Below are 18,270 nucleotides of genomic sequence, written 5' to 3' on the forward strand. Positions count from 1 at the left end.
GCAGAAGCTGTGGCACATGAAGCTGTGGCTTTTTCCATTTCAGCTCTTTGGCAAAATAACTCCATGGAGTTTGCACATCTTCGAATGTTTATTTGGTGCAAACATGTTCTGAATGTGAATTTTCAAAAATTATGAGCAGACAGCATGGCTCTGGTCATAAACTAGCTGAATTCTTGAATGAAGTCATTAAATGCAGCTGCTGCCTCCCCCACACCAAGGCACTCTGTTTAAGGTGCCTCTGTTAGCTAAGCATCTCATTAGAACACTTTAGCATCCCAGGCCCTTCTTTGCACCTTCAAATAAAAGGCAACAAGCGAAGTCTTAAAAAAAAAATCAATTAGGAGTTCTTTATTAATGTACTTCCTGAAAATCAATATCGGGAGTCGTGCTTCTCAGAGTAAACACCCACCCTGCAGTTCTAGAGATCTGATTCTTTAACCAACTATTTCAACAACCTGAACATTTGAAAATTTGTCTGTTTGTTTGATTTTTTTCTCTTAAGTAAAACATTGTGCTCTGTATAGAAACTGAAATTTTTTTCACCCGTTTCTTATTGGTGATTACATTTTTGGTCGAAAAAGATTGTATACGCTCCCCTACTTCTCGTGAATTGACTCTCTTGATTCACAAAAGTCATGATTTCTTGGTTTATAAGAAATGGCGTTAGCAAGATCTGACTATAATAAGAATCTGCAAGGTTATTTATTCTGAAATCACCTGATTCTTTAGCCATTTATTAGATGAAGCATGATTAAAATAGTCTTTATGATTTTATTTTAAATATGATTACTATTTTTTCACATAAAGGGACCAGAAGCAGACATTTAAAAATTGCATCTTTAACAGACATTTATCAAGTGCCCACTATGTACCAGGCAGAGCTATTTCGAAATGAAGAGAACTAATGAAATCGTTGCTGTGGGTTATGACTGTAAGGTGTGAGTTTGTTAAAACATAAGAATCTTCCTCTGTAATCAATATTTTTTAGATTATACATTCATACATCTTAAATTTGGAGAGGTTCATTCCCCCCTTTCCTGATTTTACACTTAAAAGGGATGTCATAAAAATTGAAATACAGCATAAGAAAGAAGCATCCAAGGGGCAGTGCTCATTTGCTTAATGATTATCCTCAAATTGCATTGGTGTTTGCACCCCTGAAGAGCTGCCTCCTCATGGCTCAGGCCCCTTTGGAGAAACCTGTGCCCCAGTTCTCTGGCTGGGTTTGCTGAAAGCCCAGCCCCCGTGGTCGCCAGCACGGCATTCCAGCGCCAGCTTCCTGCCTTCCTTTGTCCTCATTCCTGCACACACGAACCTTCCCATGAAAAGAGCCCCTCGCTGGAGTTTGGAGCCCATTACAGAGAAAGAGGGGGCGGGGGAGAGGGACTTCATGGTGTTAAACATTCCATTTTCGAAACACAAAAAAGGAGGCCCTATTTGAAATGGAGAAAGACCTTCTTTCCATTTCAGCAAGAAGTAGAGATGCTTTCATGTCATTCCCAGCTAAATGCAGAATAAGAGTGTGTGTGTGCGGGTGGGGGATAAACAATTAAAAAAGCCACCCCAAACTCTGTTGAAATAAGAGCTGTCTGTGCCTTCACAGGTCTGTAAACTGGAGAGGATGAAAGTGGCTTTTTTTCCCCGTTTGTCACTTCCCTCACGTGGCTGCCAGCATTATGCAAGTGTACAGGAAGGCAGGGGTTTTTAATGCATGCATGCGGATTAAGGTCAAGCCCTGAGTATCAGCCATGCAGCGGGCCTTCTCTTACAGCTGCAGCCGCAGAGCCTACCCACAGCCGCGAGATGCCTTAATTGAGACGTGCTGTCAAAGTGACAAACACATTTGCATACAGTCTACACTCTATTTATTTTCTCTGGAAAGGTCTACAGTCTGCTGTTGGTTGAACATTCCTAATCAGTTTGCTGTAAGTGAACTGCCAGCTAGCTCGCTGGTGCCGGCCGCTTCTTCATTAGCTGACAGATTAGCTGCTGGGGGATGGGCCGGGGAACCACAGGCCCATTCTTTTCACTCTTTCCAGCGCTGCCCTCAGCTAGGTCGTCCTTCAGCCCTTCCCCAGGCGCTGGGTTGGCCGGGCCCTGGGCCTGAACAGGCGCGTCTCAAGAGCACCTGCTGCTGGCAGGCGTGAGTCTTAGGGACATCACACTCTTCTCAAAGAACAGTCTTCTGAGGTCCATTTCAAAAATTTTGCCACACTCTTCTACTATCTGTACTACTTTTTGCTTTGATATTTTCCTTTAAACAGACTGAGACCTACATCCATACCAACTTTAGCCTCATCTTAAGCAATGAGGTTGGCAAAATCATAGGGGTGATATACCAGTCCAAGTTTTTTCTAAGACGTATCAAAAAAAGTGTTTTTAAATAAGTGTCCACCCATGTATCACCTAAACCACTCATGTAGCCCCAACGGTGTACATTCTCCTTCTGGAAACAAGTGTCATCTCTGCCATGCCCTTTGAGGAAGGGACCCTTCGCTGCACTTTATGGTCACAGAGTTAGAGCTCAGGGACCTGAAGGGACACGCCCAGGGCCTCATCACCATCATAGAAACAGGACAGTCTAACTGTGGCTGCGCACCAAGCAGAGACCACAGCTCTTTGATGTATCTGGCAAAGCTGACGTGTCCCAGCAAAACCATTTGCACCGGCCAAACGGTGCACGCTGACCTCAGAAAGAGCCCTGCCTTGATTTTGCCTTCCTGTGGGTTTAATTCTTTAAGAACACTTCGCTGTCCACGAGAACGGAGACTGTTGAGATTGTTATGTCAGTCCCTCTGCCTCACAGAGCCAGTGCCCACGCAGCCAGCCAGGGGTGCTCCGTGGGAACATCAGGCAGGGAGGCGGGAAATCCTCAGACAGCAGCTCCAGGGGCGCAGCGACAGGGGAGCCTCTTTCAGGGGAGAGAAGGTGCTTGCTTGCCTCCTTCTGCCTCACTGGAGCTTCCTCCTTTGAGGCTATAACTCTCCTCCATTTAATTCTGCATCTACTCATTCATGTATGGAGACCTACCATATATTTAAAAAAAAAAAAAAAAAGCAAGTCCTTGTGGGGCACTAAGAGGGAGACAGACCAGCAAGTGGACAGTCTCGACCCAGAGTGAGACAGGTGACCGCAGGGCACTCCAAGGGTCCCTCAAAGCCACCTCTTCACCCCCAGGGCCCAAGTTGGACCCTGTACTTAAAAGGTATTTGGTCAACAAATTGAACAATGCATTTGTTTTCTAAAGTGGGCATTCATAGCGCTACTCAGAGCTGGTGAGGAACCACGTTGATAGTTCTAGACAAGAGCAGAACAGATGGATTTTAGTTAGCCTCTGAACCTTTATCGTGCCTGCTTTCTTAAAGAGCTCGAAATCTCAAGTAACTTGAGAATGCTTATTCCTACCTTAGAAAATGGTTAGGTTTAGAGAGGCTTTGAATAACTTTTTTTCTGCCTCTCAAGTACAGAATCACGAAATAAGGCATAGGAGAGAATCAAACAAGATGAAAATGCCAGCTTCTTTAGACATGAGACCAAGCGGGCTTGCTCAGACTTCCCCTCAGAACTAAGAAGACTGAGCTACTCTGCCAGGAGAAGGGGACAGTTGCAGGCAGCGCCCAGTCAGGAGCCGGAAGGGCGCACACCAGGTTCACACACTGGCCTTGTAACAGAGGGCAGGGAGAGAGCGAAGAGAAAGGAGGCCTCTGCAGACTGATAGGTGGTAGGGTTAGCAAGCAAGGGAATTACTTACAAGGCCTGTCTAGGGCATCCACGAGACAAGTAGGTCTCCACACTTGCCACCTGAATCTTAAAAGTTTATGTAGAGGCCCTAATGGGATTTGGTCACATATACCATCCAGATGATCTCTTAAGGCCACATCCTTGAAAATGGCCCCCACTGTGGAAATGGTGCGGAGAGCACACATCCCAAGGATGGGGGGTGGGTGGGGACTTGAGGAGCTTCTGATGGCCCACATCCAGTTCTCAGGTCAGCTGGCACATCCTCTCAGTCCCCCCCCTTCCCGCAACACACTGGAACAGGCTTACATTGCCCCAAGGAAGTTCCCCAAGGAAGGACTCCGCCTCTGGGCAGGAGTCAGTGAGAGGGCACAGAGAGAAGCCAAGGATTTCCCAGGCTTTCCTCTCCTGGGGTGGGAAGTGGACGGTCCCTCCTTTCTGTGGCTGTGGAAGGAACGAGGAAGCAGGGTCCTCCCCTGCAGGGCCTGGGCACCCCACTGGAAGCTTCTCTGCTTCCTGCGTTGAGTAAGATGGAGGGACCACTAGGTGCTTTCACGTCTCTGCTCATTGTATTGACTCTTTACCATCAGCTGGTAAGGAAGCAGGCTCAGGAGACATTTGCTTGAATTAGTAGCTAATTCACACTCCACAGCCAGCAGCACCTCTGCTTCCCAGCTAAGGGAACTGGACTGGCCGTGGGCCTCAGCCAGGGGCTGGGCCTTCCAGCAAGTGGGAGGATGGGGCTTCCTTGAGAACATCATGGCAGACCCACCCCAAGAGCCCCTTGGTTGTGTTTCCCCCAGTTGACTGATCCTGCAGACAAAGTAGTTACTTGCCTTCTAATTTGACAGATTCTGAAAAGTGGGTTCCTCTATTCTTCTAGTTGAGCAAAGGTTTCTAAATCTCTTTAAAGTCAAGTTTGTAAAGCCAGTCAAACCAAAGCCCAAACCAAGCAGTACCAGAGACCGGGGACTCAGTGGTTTGGAGACTCCACTAGTAGCAGCTCCTGGAATGTGGTGTCCCGCTTGTCTGTGCACCTGGAGAGTCCTGGAGAGCATGAGCCAGGTCAGGTAGTGCCAGTCTCGCACTGGGCTGGAAAAGCTGGCCACCCAGCAAATGCTGAGAAGGCTCTGAGTACCCTGAGAAATCCCTGCTGCCCCATTGAACTTGGAAGTCACACATAGTGTTTTTCCATTCAGCCATTGCCTCCCAAACACCTCGGACACCTCAGACCACAGGCCTGCAGTCTAAACATGCGCTCCTAGCAGAACTCGCCCCTCCTTCTCTTTCTCCTACCCCAGGGAGCTCCATCCTGAAGCATGGGTCCACTCCCCTCCCCCCAGCTCAGAGCCTCTCCCTTCTGCCTCCTGGACACTGCTCACCTGTCCTCTCCATTGCCTCTGTCATGGCTTTGGTTCAGGCTGCATTCTCACTCACCTGGGCTATTTCACAGTCTCCTAACTGGCCTCCAGGCTCACCCCCACTGCACTCCCCACACAGCCTTGTGGGGTCCACTTGCCACGCGCACGAACGACCATGTCACCTCCCTGCTCCTAGTTTGCCCTAGAGATTCCATCCTCACCCTTGGGGGCCCCGTGAGGCCCTTCAGGATCTGCCGTCCCCCCTCAGGGCAGCCTGTTTGAGTTGTGAACCCCTCCGACTCCCCTGTGAGGGGCTGGGTGCTGCATCTTGGCACATATGGCACGTATAGCACGTCCCCCACAGCCTCGTCATTGTTGCTCTAGTGCTTGTCATCCCCCATGAGAACAGGAGCCTCTGGAAAGTTCTCCGCAGGGCCTGGCAGTCAGTAAACATTCGGGGTTTTATTCACTGTTGTGGATTTTTAAACTGATTAATGATTGATTATTGTTTAAGTACTTGCTGTGTGATCAGCAGTTTTTTGGGTTTTATTTTAGTTGCTAGACTTATAATTCTGTTCATTTGAAGAAGGATGAATATTCCATTAATGGCCAAAAACTACTTCCAAATCTCTTTCCATAAATGAGGGTTTTGTTTCCAAGTGGCTCTTTATTATAGGAATTTAGATCCTGTCTCATTTTATTTTGTGTTTTTATGAGCTCCTAAGGTCTAGACATGTATGCCCCAGGAAAGAAGGGGTGGGGAAAGGGTCAGGGAGGACTGCGGCCCCCCCATGCTCTCGGGATGGATTACCCAGGGAAGAGGGGGGCTGGAGAGGGAGCAGTCGAGGGAAGGAGAGGCCTGGCATCCCCTGAATTACATCAAATAAAGCAAGGACCTTTCACTGTAAAAGAGACCACCGGTGGGCTACGGGACCAATGCAGAGTATGAAAACCATTCGGATTTTTTTTAAGTTTTAAGGACATTCTTGGGCTAATTGGAAGGTTTGAAGGTAGACTGGGATGTAGGTGTATGGAGGAAGTATTTTCAATACCATGCTTGTCGGGGGTTTATCTTTATTGCTAGGAGGTGCGCACCGGAGTGTTTTAGGAGTGATGTACCGTGGTGTCTGAACCTTGCTTTTAAATGATATGGCCAAAAAATTGCACACACGCCCACACGCACTCCCAGACACACACATAGACCATTCACAGAGAGAGCAAGCCAGCCCAGCCCCATGCTCCCAAACATGTGACTGCTGAGAAGCAGGTTGATGGAAGCAGTGGGTAGAGAGGACAAAGCACAGATCTTAGAATCAGGCAGCTCTGTACTGAAATTTCAGCTCTTTCAGTAACTACCTGGTGATGTTCAGTGAGTTACTCAACCTCAGTGAATTCAATTTCCTCATCTTTAGAGTGAGGGTAATAATACCCACGTCACAGGTCATTATAAGGGTTGAGTGAGGTATCATCCATCCACACAGGCTCCCAGTGTTAGGCTCTTTCTCCAGTGGGGAGAGGTGGAGCCAGCTGCCAGTCACCCACCGAATAGCCTTGCAGCTGGCAGTGCTCGTAGAACACCTCGCCCTCGCCGGCGGCAGCCCTCCCGCATGCACACACTTGTACCTGACCGCGTCCCCACAGTTCTTGGTGGGGAACAACACCCAAGCCCAGGAGGGCTAGCACCATTGAACAGAGAGGGAGAGGTGCTGGTGGCACATCCAGGAGATACCCTGGGAAGAGCAGATGGTGACACCCAAGCCTGACTGAGACAGTGAGCAGAAGGGGCCATGCTCTAACACAGGGGTCGGGGCACAGGTGTGAGTGTGAGCAGGCACGCCGTGTGGCCTCCGGGCCAGTCGTTTTCACGGCCTGACCCATCACCATGCTTTCACAGCCCACAAGCAGGGCTCTGCATGCTGCTCCTTCATCCCTTGTTTTCAGACTGCGATCCCCTTTTCCATCGTGCCTTTCCTGCTCCGTCATGTTTTGCACTCTGGGAGTTTCCCTGCTCCGTTCCCTCCTGCTCCTCCTGCCTGGATCAGCTCTTGCGTCAGCTGCAGGTGACCATAGGCAGCTCTGCCTTCGGTTCTGATCGGTGGCTGTCCAGTGTGGTTTTGACTTGTTCACTGCCTCTACCCAAAGCAGCGTGGTCTCTCACAGCAGGTCCGTCCAGCAGGGGTGACTGGCTGCGCCTGTCTTCCCACATTGGCCTCTCTTTTTCACAGCCTGGGCTAGCTCAGAAACAACTTTCTGCTGGAAGGCTAACAAGACCAGGGTTTGCTCCTTCGAGCAGCCATCATCAATTTCAGGAGGAAAAACTTGCCTCCTGAAACTTGAAAGAGAGGAATCAGATTCTAGAAATTCATAAGGGTTGAGTTGAAAATTCTGGAGGTTTCTGATTAAGCATTCAGTGTTGCTTTCTTAGATAGTACAGTAGTCTCCCCCTTTACCCATGGTTGCAGTTACCTGTGATCGTTTCCAGCCCGAAAATATGAAATGGAAAATTCCAGAAGTAAGCGATTAAGTTTTAAATTGCTGCTGTTAGTAGCAGGATGGACTCACACACCATTCTGCCTGGGAGTGCATCCCCCCTCTGTCCAGTGCGCCCACGTTGTGTGCACTGCTGGGCCCCCTTGGTCACTGAGCAGCCGTCTGAGTTACTAGACAGACTGTCACAGTAGCACCATGTTTGTGTTCAAGTCATCCTTATTTTCCTTAACAATGGCCCCAAAGTCACGTAACTTCTAATACGTATGTTGTTATAATTGTTCTGTTTTATTATTAGTTGTTGTTTATCTCTTACTGTGCCGAATTTATAAATTAAACTTTATCACAGGTATGTCTACACAGGAAAACCACAGTATATACAGGGTTTGGTAATGTCTGCGGTTTCAGGCATCCACGGGGCATCTTGGAATGTATGCCCTACAGATAAACAGGGACTGCTGTATTCCTCTCATCACAGGGAGCTCAGCATTGAGGGAGGAGCTTCTGATGTGCCTTGGGAGGGCCGAGAAATGTCAGCAGCCAAATGAAAATCCAGGTTCAAGACAGCAGTGTGCTTTCAAAGCTACACCACCTGATCTCCATGCAGCACAAGTTAAGCATGGCTGCAGAAGGACCAGGAGCCAGCCCTCCTTCTGGGTCTCAGCAGTTTAACAGTAGTTTGAGCATCTGTTCTGTGCTGGGCATCCGGATGGTCTGAGAGCATTTGAGGGAGGGGCGTGAGGATGGGTTGCTCTCCAAGGGCCAGATCCAGCACGGAGACCTGGAGAAACAGGTCTGTGTCCCATATCCAGGAATCATGCTAGGTGAGTCCCACAGGTTAGCCCACTTAATCCTTTCAGCCACCCTCCTGGGCTTCAGGTATTAGCTTCTAGTGCAGGGGAGGAGACAGGCTCAGAGAGGATGGAGACTTAGCCAGGGTTTCTGGCTCACAAGCAGCAGTCAGGATTCAAAGCCATGTTGTTTATTACTAGAGCTCGGGCTCATACCCCAGCTCTACACCGAGACCATGGCAGTTCCCTGCTGGTTTTGTAGTGCTGGGGCCAGTGCAGCAGCCCAGGCGGGTGGCCCAGGATCTCAGGATGCTGGACCACAGTTAAGGCCTTGTTCCTGCCTTCTTCCAGATCCGGGGCCTTCCTTACTGTTTCTGGGCCTCAGCTGGCACCAAGACAAGGAGCCGGTATCCTATACCTGGTGTAGACTCTGTACCAAGCCCACCACTGGGCACCAAGGCATGTTGGGTGCTTTCCTGGTGTGTGTGAGGGAGTAGGCTGCAAGATAAAAACCCAACGTGGGTAGGAGTCAGTATTGGGGTGTCCGGAGCCAGTGCCACTCCAAAGACCAGAAGCAGGACCTATCCTGGGGATCTCTATCAGTTAGGTTACTTGGGTTGCAAGAGACATAATACCAAAAAGAGAAATTGTTGGAAATTGATGGCTCATACTAGCTTCATGTATGGCTTGATCTAGGTATCAAATCATGTCAGTCAGGCCCCATCCTTTTGCTACATTTATTGGCTTTGCCTCCTCCACTGGTGCCATTCTCAGGTAGGCTTTCCCTTCCTGGTGGCAAGGTGACAGCAGCAGCTTCAGACCACATCCTTCCAGGTGTAAAACCAGCAGGAAAGTGAGTGTCACTTGCTAGCGACTTCCACACAAGGCATGGGATTCACTTGTTGAACCAACTTTGATCATACACCCACCTCAGAACCCAACATCGTGGCCAGAGTCTTCCGTGTGCTGTGGGCGGGGCCCCTCTGAAGCACACCTAAGAGGTGAAGGGAGGGTAGTTCCTGGAAAGGAAATCAGGGAGCTGTTATCAAAACAACGCCAGACGGATCAAGCTGACACAGGTGCACAGAGGCCAAAGAGGAGACGTGCCAGCCTCTTGTCCTGTGGTCTGATGGCAGTTTTACACCCAGAGCTGTGGGAATCTGGAAACCAAGAGAGTATGCATGGCTGAGAATCAAGGTCAGAGGTCAACCGGGACACCAGATAGAGAGGGAACAGAAGAGCAATGGCAGGTCAGCACATGTCAGGGAGGTCAGGGCCAGGGGTCGCAGGTTATGGTCATAGGCACAGTTGCCTGTGACAGCTTCTGGGAGTGGAATGTGGCAGGGCAGCCACCATCCAGGGCCCAGGAGGAGCCAAGAACCTAGGTCACTTGTTCAGCAATCACTGGTACCTACTCTGAACCATGCCTGTGACAACAGGGGTGACAGTGACATGGTCCCTGACTTAAGGGAGCCCACAGACCCACAGTGGTGGTTTAACTTAATCCTGATGGATGGAATTCATCTGATAGCCCAGATCTATGCTGAGTGATCACGCCATGGGTGGGCATCTCAAAGTCCCCCTTTTGTTATAAACTCTACTCCCAGTCTGGTCCTCAGAGGCATTCCCCACCAGCTTGCCCAGGAGGCATGCAGCACCTCATCACTGCTGCCTGGCTGGAGATCAGTGCAGGGCAAATGCAATGTTTAATTGACACCCTTGCTCCTTACCAGCTTCAAGGACTAGGCAGAGAGCTCATTTTCCTAGGATGGTGGGAGCAGCCTTCTTCAGGCTGTGTCTCTGATACCTGCTGAAGGTTCTGAGCCTGAGAGACCAAACACAGGCACAGTGCTAGCCTGTTCTAGGATGGGGAGGCAGCTGACTTCTTGTTAAAGCCCAAGAATTCCCTGTACCTGGACCCCACAATCCCCACTGCTTTCTCCACTGGTTGCAGAATTCTTGCGTTTTAAGTCACTCCTTTGGCCCAAGGATAGTCTCCAGAAAGGCCCTCCTAAAATGCATGGAGGAATGGAAATTGAGCTGTCCAGCTGGAGCCTGGCAGAGGGGTGGAGTATGGAGTCCAACAGGGCTAGAGGTCTGAGCTAGGCTTTGAGCTGGGCTGTGTTTGGTTCTCCTTCCCTTAGCAGGGTGCTTCCAGGATGTGACCTGCTCCCCTGGACTCTGCTCCATGGGGAGCTCAGCCACACCTGTGCTTTCTAAGCACCACCTTTGTTTTAGCAGCTCCCAGAATCTGCTCTTCACCCATCCTGTTTCATGAGCTTCCCTCATTTAAGTGTCTTCATCCGTCCTTGATCTTCCCCAAACCTGCCCCGGTCCCATTGGTGCATCGATGATGTTCTTCCTGGGTCACGTGTAGCTCTCCTCCCCTGGTCTGTGAGGCACAGGGGAGGTCAAAAAACACCAGCAACTACTGAGATAGGTGGGCCCTTCAGCCCTCCAGAATGTGGGTCCCTCTCCAGGATTCCCTTCCCTAGTCATGGACCTGCCTGGTGGTCAGGAGAACTTAACCAGCCTTCAGGGATCCTGCTAGAAGGTCCCCCGCCCACAGCTGGGTCTTCTGGGCTGGAGGTGCCTTCCATCCTCCACTTCTGGACAGTTCTTCTCACCCTGCAAGACTGCTAAGTGCCCCACCGTGGGCAGAGTCCCTTCTTCTTCTCCAGTCCCCAACACAATGTCACTACACTTCCTGGGCTCCTATTGCACAGCTCCTGCTGTCTCCACAGCCAGGAATGCCTTTACTCTTCTGTTCCACCTGACAAACCCCTCTACCTACCAGGGCCCGCCTCAAGTTTCTGTGCCCCTGCAAGCCCTCCCTGCTCCAGACCAGCGCTGTCGCTGTGCCTGCCCCACCGTCCTGACAGGGAGAGTGTCAGCCTTGTCTCTGTGACCTCGGCACCCTCATAGGGCCCGGCACGGCTGAGTTGGCTAGTGAGAATCTGGAAACGACCGAGTGATGAGGGGGTGAGCTCATGAAAGGGTGAATCGTGGAACGGGGTGAGGGCAGCTCTGCGCACTTCTCGTGCCGGGAGCAGCCATGAGGTCACAGAGCAGGAGAAACCCACAGAGGACAGCTGTGCCCCGCAGGGCCATGCTCGTTTTGGAACCCGAGTCTGCGGCGCTGGGCGTGAGTGACAGGCCTCCTGCGTCCCCGAGCCCATCTGCACTCAGCAGTGTGACGGCGGGGTCTCTTTGCCGGAGGACTGAGCAGGCCCTAAAAACAGCCTTCCTTTTAAGGTCTGTGCTGCAGCGGCTCGGAATCCAGCTCCCTGCCAGGGAGTGAGCCCAGCAGGACAGGAGCAGGAAATCTGATTCAGCGAGACCAGAGGAGGCATTTTTCCAGATTAGAATTCTCTGTGCCAAAGGTGGCAAGTTTATCACAGTAGGGAAGGGGAAATAAAACAAAGTATCGAACATAAATTATATCCCCACAAGCAAGGTCCTCTGGGAGAGTTAGGTCGGTATCGGTGGCTGTGCCGGGAGCCCCACACCCTGGCCACAGCACTGCTGCGCCAGGCGCTGTTTGCCACATTGTGCCCCGTCAATCCCTGAGCTTTTCTGTGCGTTCAGTAAATTAGTAACCTGGCCGTGCCCAGGAAAATGGATGGCAAGGACCAAGAGATGGTAGGATAAGGAGAAGTCAGATGGATTGGGTTGGTTTCCTGTATGTGGACCTACTGTGTGTGAGCCAGGTCCCTCCACAAGCATTATCTCACTTAATCTTCTCCACAACCCTATACAATCAATGCAGTTAGAATATTCCAGAAAGCTAATGCTCAGAGAGGTTAAGCAACTTGCTCAAGGTCACACAGTAAGTGGCAGAGCAAGAATTTCATACCATGTCTGCTGACGCCAGAGCCTGGGCTCTCCCCTCACATACCTCTCTCATCAAGCCCTCTTCATCATCTGTACCTGGTTCCTGAGGCATCTGGTTGGGGCTGCCAGTGTTTGGGGGCCTGCTTCAAATCCAGCAGTGTGGCTTAGGAAAGCTGTGGAGGCCAAAGTTACTTTGTTTTGCTTCTGCCTCACTTCTGTCTAAGGCCCATGGCTGCTGCCTGGATTTGAGACTTTGCTTTCTTCGCAGAATAAACCTAACAGAGCCTGGAATTGCTTAACACAGGATGGGGCAAGGGTTGACAGCAACATCCATGCTGCCTTTCTGAATGCCTGCTGGTGCTGGGCAGTGTACCTGGTAGGGTTTGCATTCTCTCACATTATCTTCCCCGGACTGATGCAGCTGGGATTCCTATTGCCCCACTTCTCTGCAGAGTCCAGGGCCTTCCCCTAAACCTCTCCTTCCCGCTGGTAAGATGGATTCAGATTCAAAGCCCCAGCTGCTTCTACCTGACCCCCAGCTCCCCTGCCCTGGGACAGCTGGGCGGTGACAGCAGCCTCTGGCAGCAAGGGCTGCCTGCCAGCCTCCTGCCACCTGATCTGAGATTGCACTGAGCGTGGCCCTAGCCTAGGTCACTGTGTTACCTGGTTAGTTTTACTGTCCACCTGCTTAGTTCCATGTCTTCCGGAACATTGCATCCCATCTTGTTTACACTGCAAAAGATTTTTAAATCTAGTCCAAGTCCAAAAAGAGAATACATAAGAGAGACTTACCCTAAGGGATCGTTGATTATATCCCACTTGAAATGCAGAATGTGATGGGGATTCGCATTGCCTGCAAACACTTTAAACTGAGTTTCTGTGATGCTGCTGCCCATCAGCCACATGACTCCTTGGTGACAGCCACCTCCTGGCCCTCCCAGGGATGCCCCAGTCCCAAGTCCCTGCTAGGTAGACGCCTGTCTGCACTTCCTGGAGAGGATGACAGTGGGTACTTCCGAAGGGGCAGCAGGTCCAGCCGTGGTGAGGTGGTGTCCTGGGAGGCCAGGCAGAATGTAGCAGTCAGCACAAGGCCAGGGGACAGTGACTCTCCAGGTGTGCTGAGCAGGGGACCCCTCTCAACAGGGACCGGGAGGGAGAGAGGGAAGCTTTTGCCCCAGGGCTGTCTACCAAAGACCTTCCATTGCCCAAACCATGAGACCAGCTAAGAATTCTTCTTCCCCTGCCGCCCTCCTATCTTGGTGATTAAAAATCCTGAAGTCTTGGAGTTTTTAGCCAGGCAGAAACTCTGAGTTATTCTTTTATGCCCTCATTAATTCCTTCCCTTACTCAACATATAATGAGGCATGTCAGTTACCAGGCCCTGACCAAGACCCCAGGGCCACAGAGGACTGAGATGTGGCCCTGCCTTCATGGCACTCATCGTCTGGGAGAGAGCGTTAACCAGTCATAGGGAAAGAGAAAGGCTAATGGATGTAAATATTCTGGCTGGAGAGAAGCCCTAAGGGTGTCTGGGGGAGCCAGGGCAGGCTTCTCAGAGGGTCTGAGACCCGGGTCTCAGGTGGATGAGTTGTCTATCAGGTAGAGCCAGAGGAGTGGGGCATTCCAGGTAAAGAGAAGGACATGTGAAGTATAGGACAGTCTGTCTCTTCAGACTAGAGTGGAGAAGCAAGAAGCTGGGAGGCAGCTGGTGAGGTCCAGGAGCTGAATTGTGGAGGTGGGCAATGGTGAGGCCTTGGGGGAGCTGGAAACATCTTGTGGGTGTCAACGATGCAGCTGAAGTTCAAGCAGGAACTAGTGGGAGCCTGACCTCAGATGCTGCTGATGGTGAAGAGGAGGGGAAAATTGGAGAGAGATCCAGGAGACCAATGGACAGAACTCGGTGAGGTACTGGATGCTATCTGTGGGAGCTGTGGAAGTTCACTCTGAGTGGCAGGAGGCTGGACACGGGCTGCTTGTCTCTTCCCCCAGCCAGCATGCTCTAATGAGGTCTGAGGTGTAGCTAGGGTGCGTGACAAAGGGACAGTCTGCTCAGGTGACAGGGCAGGTGACCACCTCCTTCTGCAGCGCAGGGGGAAGGGCTCTGCTGAGGGACAGAATAGCCGGCTCCGAGGAAATTGGGTACAGCAACCTCCACCCTCACTGTACGGCTTTGCCCCAGGGCTGTCTGCCAACCTCCCTCCTTTTTATACTCTCTCCAGGTTCTGTAACCAGGGAACCCAGAAGTCACTGTGCTCTTCACCCCCACCCCAGGGTGTGGAATGTTATGGTTCCCAGGCTCCAGGTTGCCAGCAATATAGCCTCCCAGGTCAATTCTGCCAAGGATGATGTACAGTATTATGCAAAACCAAGTTTACGGGCAGCCCCTTGAAATGCAAGCCTCTACCCGTGATGGATGGAGAACATCCAGTTGTTTAGCCAACCACTTACGGTTTGTTGCAAACCTGCAGGAACCACACACAGGCGTCGCTAGCTCGGCCTGTTATGCCAAGGACCCCATAAATAAATAGCAGTATGTCTTGGTGTACCAGGGCTAGAGTATGGAAATAGAGGCTCTGTATAAATACATATTTACAAGGTAAATATATTAGTATGTTAGTATATGCAGCCGTAACCAAATCACCTGGTGTAACAACCACAAAAAGCTCTGAGGGCCTGCCAAGTGATTGGCTTCCATCCATCTGTGTGCATCAGCATTAGAAATGACCGCTGAAGGGAAGGGGGTCCTCCTGCCCACTGACCTTGAGGCCTTTGAGTTGAGGCAAGTGGTGAGATTGCAGGTGGACACCCTGACACGCGGCATTTCTGCCAAGGTGTGGAACTCACTGTGGCCGTGTGTTCCTACAGATGTCTTAAGGTCTGCCGCCAAGCAGAAGGCTGATTAGCACCAAGTTACAGGATGTAATGGGCTGTACCTGCAGGAAGATGGCTGGCTGGGGGGTGGGGCCGGTTTTCTAATTATGCAGATTTGCTTTGGCTTCAGCAGGGAACCAGTGGGTTGACTTTCCAAGTGACTCTTAACTTTCAGCCTTTCACCCCGAAGGCGGGGCTGCGTTTTCAGAGAGTTGGTTCCTGTCTCTGCCACCCCTTTCTGAGCTCTGAACCCCACCGGGCATCTGGCTCTAACATCTGGAGCTCTGAAGAGACAGCTGACAGAATGGCCGCTGGAATGGGTGCCCCTCCCCTCTGTTGTAATGGCACAATGCTGGATTTCAGTATTTTAAATGAAAAATATATGCAGTTAGCTGTGCACTGACAATGTCCTTGAGGATTTGACAGTGAGATTTTCCAGCAGTTGGTCTTCGTTAGGATCCTGGCGGTGTTTAATAAGGCAGTCGAACTGCTGGCACCTTGGGTTCCTGTTTGTTCTCCGAGGGCTCCGGGGCTGCTGCGGTAAGCACATCGACCAGAGCTGATCATTACAAGGGCGTACGCCACCATGAATAAAAATGTCACACGTTTTCCCATCTCACAGCGGTACAAAATGTCAGTCCTGTCAAACACACATTGCAGGGAGCTGTGTGCAGTCCGTACAAATTGGAGAGCTGCATATTCCCCCAACCTTCTGATATTCTTCATTTGAAGCTGAAGAAAAACAGTTGTTAACCTATTAGCTAGGATTTTAAACTCTGCTGAGGCGGTGGAGGGTAGACTTTGACACAGATAGAAATGTATTCCAGGGTCCAGGAATTTTAAAACCAGGCTCTCCATCCATTTGTTCCAAGAGAAGAAAAAAAAAAAACCCTCTTGTCTAGTGATCCTGACTCTCTTTCTTTAACAGACACACTGGGGAAATTTTGGGATATTTCACATCTAAGCTTCCTATTGCTTCCCACTTTTACATTCCACTCAAAAAGTCTCTTGCTTTTTGGGATAGCCTTGGGGCTCAACCTGTTAGACCAGAACACCCCTAGGTTGGAGGTTTTTCCTAATCAAAGCCTGCCACAAAAGTTGCCATCCTCGTGGACAGAGTGACTCGAGTGACAGGGATGATGACTAGTTGGCCTGGATCAGCCAAATGCTGGGCAATGGCCCTACTGATAATTTGATGTTAGTTCCACGGTCTTGGGCCAGCGTTTACTCTGCACTTACCAAGTGCTGGTCTTGTGTGCAGAGCCAAAGGTCCAGATGTGAAGTAGACACAGTGCTACCATCAAGGAGCCCATAATATTAGGGGAGAGACAGAAGAAAGAAGCCCGGCTCTGTTGAGCCAGGAAGAGAGGGACTGGCTTCCAGGGAAGGGACAGAGGTTTGAGGGCTGAGCAGGGTCCATCAGGTAAGCAAGTACAGGAAGGGCACCCAGGACAAGCACGTGTGTTGTGAAGGGCAGTGGCACTTGAGGGGCAGGGCAGGGTATTTGGGGGGCCAGAATGAAGCAGCTGCTTGTGGCATGGTGGGACATGGGTCTGGTGGAGCAGAGGCTAATCTTAAGTGGCCTGCCTGCTGAGAACTGTCTCCAGGGCCATGGTCAGCGCCCCAGGATACAGGTGACCCCAGGGACCCTGGTGGCACAAAGAGCAATGTGAAGGCTGTTACAATCCCTGGACTCCCTTTCCAGAGGTGGCTGTGCGATCCTGTCTGCACAACTGCAAAATCAGGGGGAGATTCTTACTTTAATTTCCTGGTGCCGTAATGGTTGGGGTGGACATCATTCCAGAGATGATAAATTAGCCTTGGTTTTGCTGAGCTGGCCCTGGCCCTTAAATGCACTGAGCAAACCCTCACCGAGTCAGGATACCGCCTGCTGGAGTGCAGGCAGCTGCACGGACAAACCTTTCTGTGTGGTAGGAATGGATGAAAAGTTCAGAGGGTACTGGAGGAGAACTCCCCAGGAAGAGGGAGCACCCTCAGTCTCAAGGCGATAGCTTTCAGCATCTTCCTTCTGCTGTTTGTATATCGGGTCTGCGGTTTGTGTGCTGATGGAACAAGTGTGGGCTTCTTTGGGGTCAAACATCCCTGGGCTTGGATCCAGGCTCAGCCACCTGTGAGCTGTGAGACCCGGGCAAGTTGGCCTCAGTTTTTCATCTGCCAAATGGGGGTTGTGCCTTCTCTGCTGGGGTTTTGAGATCATGAGAGACCTGGTCGGTCGTGTTCCTAGCACAGGGCCTGGTATGTAGTAAGTGCCAGAAAACAGGAGCTCCTGCTGGTATCAGAGGGAGATCATCTCTCCCAACATCTGGAAGCCCCTTCTCATATCCCCCACCTCCTGGGAATGTCACCCAGGCACCTTTGATGGCATCCCAGATGACTACCCTAGTGTAGGTAGGAGCAATGCACACCCTCCTCCTTCTCTTGTCTGGGCAGAGAATGGCATGCGTCAGCAAAGCTCCCTGCCCCTGTCCGGCCACCAGCCGCATCTGGTGCCCGACCTCGGGCCACCAATGGGATGCTACCTATTCAGACCCAGCAGCTGCACCTGACTAAAAACAAAAGACTTCCCTCCCCCACCCCACTGCTGGCCCTCCTCCCTCCCCCGCCCCTGTCCCCCAAGCGGCTGGGGTCACCCAGCCCCCTGCAGCCTTCCCTTACAGCTGCCTCGCTGCTTTTGTTCAGCATGTGAACTTCCCCGTCAGCCGAGCTCCTTGCACGGGAAGTAATCAGGGATCTTGACAAGGCTTCAAACCACAAATGCCACTACAAATTAACCAGCACCACTACAAAATACTACTCCTGTCAACATCGGGGAGGAACGCGCTGCTCTTCAGGCCCAGCCTGTGCCTCCTTCAGCTCAGCACTCGCTGCAGAGAAAGTGCCGGGCCCAGCCTGAGAGAATGGCCTCACGAGGTGACTTGTGTACTCAACAGAATCCTAAGCATGCCCTCTCCAAAGATACTGGCTTACAGGCCCAAGGGCAGGTGCTACTGCTTTTCTTCGAGGACCACCTCGGTCCTGAATATCCCCTCACAGATGGTGCCTCAGGACAGCAAGTTGCAGGGCACGTTGACCCCTCCCCTTGGACGACTCTAACAACTGCAGAGAGAAGGATACCCCCTCTGGCTCCTTCAATGTGCTGTATGAATCTGGGCAAGAGGCTGCCGTCT

The 18,270-nt window shown here is 51.2% G+C and overlaps 1 protein-coding gene across 5 annotated transcripts in view; it reads left to right on the forward strand.

The window, feature by feature from the left end:
* Positions 1-18,270, forward strand: part of DENND1A (DENN domain containing 1A) — a 492,157-nt gene that overhangs the window by 439,858 nt on the left and 34,029 nt on the right. The window lies entirely within an intron of this gene.

Source organism: Desmodus rotundus, chromosome 1, assembly GCF_022682495.2.
Source record: "Desmodus rotundus isolate HL8 chromosome 1, HLdesRot8A.1, whole genome shotgun sequence".
NCBI classification, from domain to species: Eukaryota; Metazoa; Chordata; class Mammalia; order Chiroptera; family Phyllostomidae; genus Desmodus; species Desmodus rotundus.